This window comes from Nannospalax galili, unplaced genomic scaffold (genome assembly GCF_000622305.1).
Source record: "Nannospalax galili isolate Female #2095 unplaced genomic scaffold, S.galili_v1.0 scaffold92, whole genome shotgun sequence".
Classification (NCBI taxonomy): domain Eukaryota; kingdom Metazoa; phylum Chordata; class Mammalia; order Rodentia; family Spalacidae; genus Nannospalax; species Nannospalax galili.
This window is the reverse complement of record NW_008331545.1, coordinates 644,776-654,398: the sequence shown is the minus strand read 5'-3', so window position 1 is coordinate 654,398 and position 9,623 is coordinate 644,776. Positions and strand designations below refer to the sequence as shown.

The 9,623-nt window shown below is 46.8% G+C and overlaps 1 protein-coding gene across 4 annotated transcripts in view; it reads left to right on the top strand.

The window, feature by feature from the left end:
- The first annotated feature begins 640 nt into the window (after positions 1-640).
- Positions 641-9,623, top strand: part of Tanc1 (tetratricopeptide repeat, ankyrin repeat and coiled-coil containing 1) — a 246,680-nt gene continuing 237,697 nt past the window's right edge. The window contains exon 1 of one of the 4 annotated variants that reach the window (XM_008826685.3): positions 641-837. The gene's annotated coding sequence lies outside the window, so the exon portion shown is untranslated. Of the gene's footprint in view, positions 838-7,350; positions 7,369-9,623 lie in introns of those variants that run through there. The other 3 variants (XM_008826683.3, XM_008826682.3, XM_029560397.1) reach the window with 3 other exon arrangements.

Genomic DNA, 9,623 nt, shown 5'->3' with positions numbered 1-9,623 from the left:
GCAAGACGTGGGCGGGCGGGCGGACGGTAATCCAGACAGCACAACCAGAAAGAAGAGGTCAGAGGCGACACACCCAGGACCCCGGGGACACCCGGACAGTCACTGATTCCTGAGCGCCCCTAATTCACGTTGGGGAAGAAAAAGGTGCAGTCAGCGAGAATCATTCTTATACTTTCCATCTCTCTTAGCCCATTTTGGCCCCAAAAGTGAGTGTGTTTGTTTGTGTATAGTTAAGTGAGGGAAAGAAAACCCAACAAAGCCACACAAGCCACCCTAAGGCATCCACGGAAACTTCAGCTTGGCTAATTGCTCCCATATGTCCTCTTCGGATGCTTTCAGGAAGCATGAAGATGGAAGGCCGGATCACTTTACTGATTTAAAAAAGGCTGGGGGTTGGGGGAGAAGGGTCTATCACCCCACCGGGCCCAGGCGAAGTCCCAGGGGAGCAGGGCTCTCAAGGGAAGCTGGGGGGCCGCCTGTAGAGACCAGGCTGGAGAGAAGGAGCTGGAAGGCGGAAAGTTCGTGCGCCGCCCCAGCGGGTCCCGGGAGCCCAGGCAGCTCCGAGCAGGGAGGGGCGCGGGAGGCGCGGCCCGGGCGGGCGCGCGAGAGGAAGGTGCCTTCGGGAACACGCGCAAGGGCGGGGATTGGCGCTGCCAATGAGGCCCTGGTGTGGGCCGAGCGAGGCGGGGGAACGGGCCGGAGCGCTGCTTCTGCAGCGGCAGCTGGGGGAGCGGAGCTCCGGAGCCTGAGGAGAGGCAGCCGCCCAGCGAGCTGGCCGCGTCCGAGGCCCGGCTCTGAGGTGGGAGCCGCGCCGAAAGCTGGAAACTTTCCCGGCAGGTAACTCCCGCTGGCCCGGCGCCCGCGCGGGCCCGGGGCGTCGGGAGCGGGGTCGGCTGCCCAGTGGAGAGGGTCGCTGGGGCTGCGGGAGCCGGCGGGCATGTGGGAAAGTTTCGGGAGCGCCCCCTCCTCCGCCGGGCACACCCTCGAGCTTCCCGGGGATGGGCACGGGCATGTCGGGCGCTCCCGGCCTGGGGCTCCGCACCTCTGGGGGAGGCGCAGGCCGGTTCCTGCGCGGCGGACCTAGTCGGTCGCCGCGGAGCGGGGCCGGGGACATCGGGACCACGCGGGCGCGGAGTGGCCGACGTCCCCTCGGCAGGGTCCTGGCAGCCCTAGGCTTGGCGGGGGCCTGGCGGCTCCGGGTACCTGCGGCCGAGCGGCGGGGCGGGGGCGAGGCGCGCTGGCACCGCGGGGTCGCGGGTGTAGCCGGGCGACGGGCGCGAAGTTGCAGAGCGAACTTGAAAATCGTATTGCTCACTGTGAGCTGAGAGTCCTCTTCCTTCTCTTCGTAGACCGCAGAGGTTAGCATAGGCTTGCTTTCTTTTTTTGGGGGGGGGGGTGGAGATGACTTGGAGTTAGACCTTGAAGATTCTTCTTTTAATGGGAAAACGCTGAGAAATACGAAGGGTCGTGTCAAGATTGTGAGTCCCCTCGTTCTGGGGCGCAGAGTGGTTTCTTTGGAGGCATTAACAGCACTCAGATTCTTCCTGGAGGACTTTGGGGTGTGTGGGGGGGGACTCGGTTTGGCGCGGCTGCTTTCCGGAACGGCCAGCGGGGAAGGAAGCCTGGGCATTGTGTGGCATGTTTGCAGACAGCAAGATCTCCAGACTGGCGTTCTCATAACTTATTGTGTAAAGGCTCCGGGAGGAAATGTGGCAGCGGCCAGGTTGAAATAAGGCGCAGGGGCCAAAGGGCCGAGGACGCCCGTGGGCTCTGTCACAGTCTTCTCCCAGCTGCCGTGGCTCCTTCCTGGCAGCCCCGGATCGTTGTGCCTGGAGCAGTGGGACTGGGCTAAGTATCTCAGATTCCTACAGTGGACTCCGGAAGGTGAGGAGGGCACCTTCATGTTGAACTTGACCCCAGCAGTAGCGTCCCGGCGGGTTACACGGTCAAGAGAAGCTCAATCTTAATGTGTCATGGACCAGGAGTCTAGCTCCTGGTTCCTAAATCTTTGACGAAAGGACTCAGGACGGTTGAGGTCGCGAACTCTGGAAATGCCAGACTCTTCAGGCTGCTGAAGTTAATGTGCAGAGGGAGGGAAGGAGAATAAACCTGGGTAGCTGGCACTGAGGATTGGTTTTTCTTTGTGGTGGAAAAGGAGGGAGTCTGCAACTCGCTTTCACCAGATCCACCCCCCCTCTCCTTTTCCCCTTCCTGGGTCATCCTTGTTCCTGCCAGGCTGGCACTCCTGGGATGGTTGTGGTGGTGGGGGGAGTGGGGAGGGGAGGGAGGGGAGGAGAAGGGGGGAAAGGCAGTTGTGAATCTTCTCTGGCTAGCCTGAAGGTATTTCAGATCTGTTACTAGGAAGATTCCTGGATTTTAACAGCTGCTTCTTGATTGCTGGGATTGAAAGAATTTATGAGCGCCTGAGAGGTGTTCATTATGGTAGTGTTCTGAATGTTTTACTCATCAGAGCTACTTAAAGAGCTTACAGGGACTTCCCTACAGTAAGCCAGTTTTGCAAAGTTTGTGTCAGCCAGAGTGCTTTGTGGGTGTCAGTCAAAAAGCATCATAAACAGGTTTTGGTGATTTTACAATGAAAAGGATAGCCAGTTGTGCTGGGTAGCTTTAGTGTCAACTTGACACACTTGGGTTGAGGGAGCCTCAATTGGGGAATTGCCTCCATTGAACTGGCCTGTGGCCGTGTCTGTGGGGCATTTTTCTTGATTGTTGAGTGATGTGGGAGGGCCCAGCCCACTGTGGGTGGTACCACCCCTGGGCTTGTGGGCCTGTGTTGGATAAGAGAAAGCTGAGCAGGGATCAGGGGAGCAAGCCAGTAAGCAGCGTTCCTCCATGGCCTGTGCTCCAGCTCCTGCCTCCAGGTTCCTGCCCTGAGTTCTTACCTTGGGTTCTCTGATGAACTGTGACCCAGGAGATGTAAGATAAATAAACCCTTTCCTCCCCAAGTTGGTAGTGGTCAGAGTGTTTTGTCACAGCAATGAAGAAACAAACCAGGACAACCAGTCATGGTAATTTGGCATCTGACATCCCTTAGGATTTCTTCTTAGGGTTATTACTTGCCAAATGAGTGGGTCCAGGATTCTGAACTGTGATTTGACAATAAGAGCTGGGAAATAGTGTCATTGATTTTGGTAGAGGCAGGAAAGTCAAGAAATAACTTTACGATCATTTTTCATGTCCATGTCTTACAGTTCTGGTTCCATAAGCTTAACTTTTGCTGAAATTTGGAAGTGTTGGTTTTCCTGCTTTTTTTGGTTCAACCACTAGAATGTTTTAAATTATCACAATTCATGTTCACCATGGAGCTTTTAAAACATAACTGATTTGTAGTCAGCCCTTTTCTGCTTCCAAATAACAGCCAAAAGAACAATTTGTCTCTTTAATGCACACAATTTATTTGCTGCCATAGTGGAGTTTTGATGCGGGGTGATTGAGGGCACAATTTTAGAGACAATGGAATTGCTTTGACTAATTCGTCCATTTTTAGACAACTTCTTTTCTGGGTTGCTGATTAATTCTTGATCTCCCAGAGATCATTAAAAGCCCTGTGCCTGGGCTAGTAGGGCTGTAATCCATATTATAATGAGGACTGCCAGGATAGTTGGGGGGTAGTTAGGTCTGCTTCCACTAGACACTTTTAACCCAGTTGTAAAGATTTTGTTTGTTAGATTAAGAATGTCCTAGCTAGAAAAATGGCTTTATGCACTTGCCTAACATGCATAAGGCCCTGGGGGGGGTGTTATTTGTATTATGAACTTTTGGTTTAACTTGTAACTTACAGGAATAAATTTTCAGAGACAAAATAAAGCTGATTGCATGTGTGTGCAGTCACGCATGTACACATATACTCATACAATGGGGATTTGTGCTAGACCCTGGAATAGCCTTTTTCTGAACTGTCTTTTAAATGCTTATTTTAATGGTGATAAAACTGTGCCCCTCCCCCAATTAAAGAAGTGTTTGCTGTACAGATCTGCCTTTCTGGATTTTGGTTTTCTCACCATCTTCCCTGAAATGTAATTACCTCATACCCATCCTTGAAGTCCCGTGCTCTCCAAGAGTTTGGGAAATCTAGGAATTCTGGAGCCTCTGTTGTAATATTAGAGCAGCGTAACAGCAGTTATAAAGGGGTTTACCACATACTTTATCCCCAAACTCGCAATTGTGTAATCCAGGGCCCAGGAAGCTAGATCACTTTGCCCAGTATCCTCTATGAAGAGTGGTGTTGAACTTGAACCTAGCAGGTCTCCTGACTCTCTCTTTCCCCATGCCTTGCTTCATTCACGCAAGCCACCTGTGAATTGGCTATGTAAAACCTAACAAACAGAACATGTGGTGGTCTCTCAGAATATTTCATTTATGGTTATTTGGGTTCAGAACCTAGAGTTAATATCTCTGCTTTGATGTGGAGGATTAAAAACAGTTCACTAATAATGATAACAGTACTTTCTCCCTAGGAGAGTTTCAGAAAGTCACATACCACCAACTAATCATTTGTTTATTTTGAATTTCTTTTTTTATTAAGTAGACTTCAGGGTCTAATATGATTTATATTCCAGATGTGTGACCCAGATAGCATTCTTGAGATCACTTCTTAAATGAGCCTCTTTTAAAAAAATAAGAATGAACATACCATTTGCCTTTCATATTGGTTTTCCTTGGCCTAATTGTAAAGCCTGGATGAATATCCTTTTCTTGGTGTCATGACCTTTTCTACTAATGATGACTAGATTGATTTGGCAGCAGTTCCATGATAAATAGGTCTGTTCTTATGCTGTTGGTTTAATGGTGAGTAGTAGTGGGTTGCAGGTGACCCATTTTCACTGTCTCTATTTGTTCGCTGTGTCCTGCTTGCCTATTTAGGAGTACTAAGTGTAGCCAGACCCTCAGTCTAGAATCTGGCCAGAATTTTCTTTGTATTTTTGGCACTGCTGGGAATCAGTCCAGGGCTTTGGACATGGTAAGTACATGCTGTGCCACTCAGCTACATACCCTCGCACAGGAACATTAACAGGTTAAAAAATGGAATTATGTGCCAAAATATAAGCTCTTTTACTTAAAATTTTAGATTTCATTTATTATGATGTGTGTGAATATGGGTGCAAATGTCATGGTGTATGTGTGGAGGTTGGAGCAGAACTTTTGGGAGTCAGTTGTCTTCTTCCACTGTGGGTTCTGGGTATTGAACGCGAGTCATCGGTCTTGTTCAGCAAGTGCTTTTACTCACTGAGTCATCTTGCTGGCCTGGTACAAGCTCTGTTATATTTGAGTACCTTGTCCACATAAAGCATTTACTTATTTATTTGTTAACTTTTTGCCATAGGGTCTACTATGTAGCTCAGTCTGGCTTCAAATTTGAGATTCCCCTGCCCCCACTTTCTGTGTGCTGAGATTATGGCTGTGTGGATAGAATGCCTGGCTTCATATTTAGCTTTTAAAAAACTTACTCTTGGGGGAATGTTTTTCAAAATAATTAAGAAATAGGGTTTTGCCAGGTGTGGTGATGCATGCCTTTAATCCAAATACTTGGGAGGCAGAGGCAGGTGGATCTTTGAGTTTGAGGTCAGCCTGGTCTACATAGCAAGTTCCAGGCTGGCTAGGGCTACAGGGGTTTAAAGAAATAGGGTTTAAAACTCAAGTGAAGATGTCAGTTAGTATCCATCTACTGACTGGTAAATCTGAAATTATTGCCGTTTCCTTGGGAAATGAAAGGAGAAGGGAGCATGTGAGGCAATATTTGCTGGTAAAGTTGGAAGACTGCTGTTGGTGTACCCAAAAGGGCTGGGAATAGCAAAGAGGAAGATTGGCTGGTTGCTTTTAATGAAGGAGGTGGATTTTAGTGGAGAAGGCTTCTAGGAGACATCGTCTTATAGTCAGTGAAAGGAGTTCTTGTGGTTTCATTGGCTGTTTTGCTGGTGGATTGTCCTTTCGGGGTAAGAGTTGTCATTAAGGGCTCCTGCAGGGGTATGTGTATGTGTGTGATCAAGGAGAATGTTCTGGAAAGAAGCGTCCCATAGATGGAAATGTCAAGGGCAAGAAAAGTGTTGGGGAATCAGGACATAGTTTATGGATTTCAGCATAGATTTGGCCATTATTCCCAGCTACTGTTGTAGATGGATGTGAATCTAGACTGTTCAACCATCTAGCCTAGAGCCACAGTGACTCAGCCCCTTTCCTGCCCCACCCAGCACAGCTAGGGTCATACACCTGTGATGAAAAGTGTTTTATTCTGTGGGTAGAGGATGGAGAAGATTGGAAGAAACAATTGCCTGTGTATGACATTTTCACACAAAGGTCATACTGAAGCAAGACAGGACCCTGTATTACATGTAGTTGAAGACATATGAAAGACCATATATATATATGTGTGTGTGTGTGTGTGTGTGTGTGTATATGAATATTTGAAGGTGTGCATGACTCATTTGCATAGTTTAGAGAATGGTGTGCTAAACTTTTTCCTGTCACATGTCATACATGCATTCCCTGTGTTCATCCTTTGGCTCGGTTTTAGTGGCTGGTTAGTAAATCCACTGTCTATGTTACCATAACTAAACAATTTATTTTGACCTGAGATTTCTCTGATAAAGAAATCTGTCTTAGGCTATTCGAGCACTTTGACTTAGATGGGGCATATATATCATGAAATCACTGTGCTGGATAGCTTTATTGTCAACTTGACACACCTGGGTTGAGGGAGCCTCAGTTGGGGAATTGCCTCTATTGGACTGGCCTGTGGCCATGTCTGAGGGGCATCTTCTTGATGAGTGATGCGGGAGGGCCCAGCCCACTGTGGTGGGACAAATGTACATTTCTTAAAAATTCCCTTGGGCATGGTGGTACATGTCTCCTCTAATCCCAGCACTCGGGAGGCAGAGGCAGGTGGATCTCTGTGAGATCAAGGTCAACCTGATCTACACAGTAAGTTTCAGGCCAGTTAAACCTACAGAAAGACCCTGTCTCAACAAAAAAGAACCAGCCAGTAAGCAGCGTTCCTCCATGTCCTGTGCTCCAGGTTCCTGCCCCGAGTTCCTACCTTGGGCTCCCTGATGAACCACGACCTGGGAGTTGTAAGCTGAATAAACCCTTTCCTCCCCAAGTTGGTAGTGGTCAGAGTGTTTTGTCACAGCAATGAAGAAACAAACCAGGACAATCACCATGGCCTAGCATAGTCTCTGGCTCAAATCTCATATCTTCAAGACACTGCCTCTTTGCTTTAGTGCCAGTCCGAAAGAAACGTGGAAGAAGCTGAGATTGGCCAAAGAAGAGTTCCAGTTGGCAGACTTCTTTCAATCCGCAAGATGGGACTGTGGAAGACAAAGTATCCCATAAAGGAGGTTGTGGATGGAAGAGGTAGGGAGTGTGTGAACAAAAGGAGCTGGCCAGCACAGCATGTATTTCCAGAAGTGGTATCACTGCCCATAACAACATACCAAAATGCCAAAGCATGTAAACAATCTTAATGTTTTTTTGTGATGTATGCCTCTGTAACAATGAAAGTATAGACTTGTCCACATTCTGCAGGGCTTTAATTGCTGCGTACACAGGTGTTAGAGTAAGGGGATATTGAATTACATCTAAAAACTTGGAGCTGATCCTGACTCCCATGTAGCCTATCACTATCGGGCTTTGTTCTAAATTACTAGAGATTAGTAGTATCAATTATTAATGTTTATTGGGGGCTTGCTGATATGGAACTAGATGTGTGAATTTTTAAAAAATGTAGAAATACAGGTCTTTCTTCTCTTGTTGTCCTATACACATAGGGGCAGTTAGTTGTCCACACAGCAACATTCTGTATCCTGGCCTCCCTTGCTTCTTGTGGCTTAAATCAGCCACTGTTCTCTTGGGATCAGAGCTGGCCTTAGCTGGATGGTTCTGTCTAGGCCTAGAACTCAATTCTTGACACTTATGGTCACCTGATTCATTTGTGGGGGGTTGGTTTAATAAGCTTATAACATTATCCCCCTCTTAACCTCTATCCCTTATTTTTATTTTTTTAATTATGTATATGTGGGTTTGTGTACAGAAAGGAGTACAGGTGCCCCAAGAGGCCAGAGGTAGATCACACTGAAGTTGGAGCTAAGAGGCAATTGTGAATTGTTCAACATGGGTGCCGGGAAATGAACCTAGGTCCTCTGCGAGGACAGTGTACGCTCTAGACTGCTGAGCCATCTCTCCAGCCTGAATTTGACATTAAATTTTTTTTTTAATTTTATGTGTATGCATGTGTTGCCTGCATGTGTGTCAGTGCATCTGTGTTGTGCAGTACCCGCAGGGGTCAGAAGAAGGTGTCAGATCCCCTGGAACTGGAGTTACGGAGGTTGTTAGCTGCCATGTGGATGCTAGGAATCAAACCTGGGTCTTCTGCAAGAGCAGTCAGTGCTCTTAACCGCTGAGCCATCTCTCTAGTGCCCTGAATTTGACATTCTTTATCTTCCATATACAAGTGAGTCATGGCAGTATTTGTCTTCCTCTGTCCAGCTTATTTAACTTATTTCATGTATTTAGTCCAGTGACCTCATATATGTTGCCAAATATGGTAGGATATTTTTCGTTTTGTGATTTATATCTTACTGTATATATGTATACAATTTCTCCATTCATTCATGGACATTTAGCTTGAGTCCATATCTTGGCTATTGTTTACAGTGCTGCAGTGGACATAAGGGTACAGATACCTGTTCAAGATACTGATTTTATTTCCTTGGGTGCAAACCTGGAAGGGGGTTACTAGATCATACATGGTAGTTCTGTTATTAATTCTTTGAGGAACTTGAATGCTGTTTTCCACAATGGCTCTATATTAATTTACAACAGTATGCAAGGGTCCCCTTTCTCTGTTCTGCTGCCTGCAGCTCTAGTAATCTTTTTTTTTTTTTCAAACTCCATTCTAACATGTGTGAGGTGTTGTCTCATTGTGGTTTTGATTGCCCAAAGCTGTTTAGTCTGCCCTCAGAAGTGCTTATGACTAGCTATAATTCTGCTGCTTTCACGTAGGGAGACCTTCATGAGTGACAGCGGGAAGCTCCACGGGATGGGATGATGTGGCAAAAACATTATTTGGCAATCCTAGAGGTGCAGTGAGCTAAGAGGAGGAATATTTGTGTGTGGGGGGGGGCGTGGGAAAGACCTGGTAGATGAGGTGTGTGAATTTTTTTGTTTCTGTTTTCTATAGTTTACTATTTTATTTATTTTTATGTATTTATTTTTATTGCCCCCTGCCCAGTATATCTCTATTTGATATATATATGTGCCATAGTTTACTTAGTTTTGTTTGGGGTTTCTTACCCACTTCATGTCTATGCTGAGACTGGTTTGAGCTTGCATGGGACTGTCATCATTTATTTTTATTTATTGCATGGGACTGTCATCATTTATTTTTATTTTGTGTGTGTGTGTGGTGTGGTGTGTACATGCCATGGCACACATGTGCAGGTCAGAGGACAACTGTATGAGGCTTGGGACCAGACTCAGACTCTGGTTGTCAGGCAATTGCCTGCACCCACACTAGGCCATCTTCCTGGCCTTTTTTTTTTTTTTTTTTTTTTTTTTTTTATTTTTTTAGTGCCCCCAGGGCGCTCAACACCTCACACTTATTAGAACAA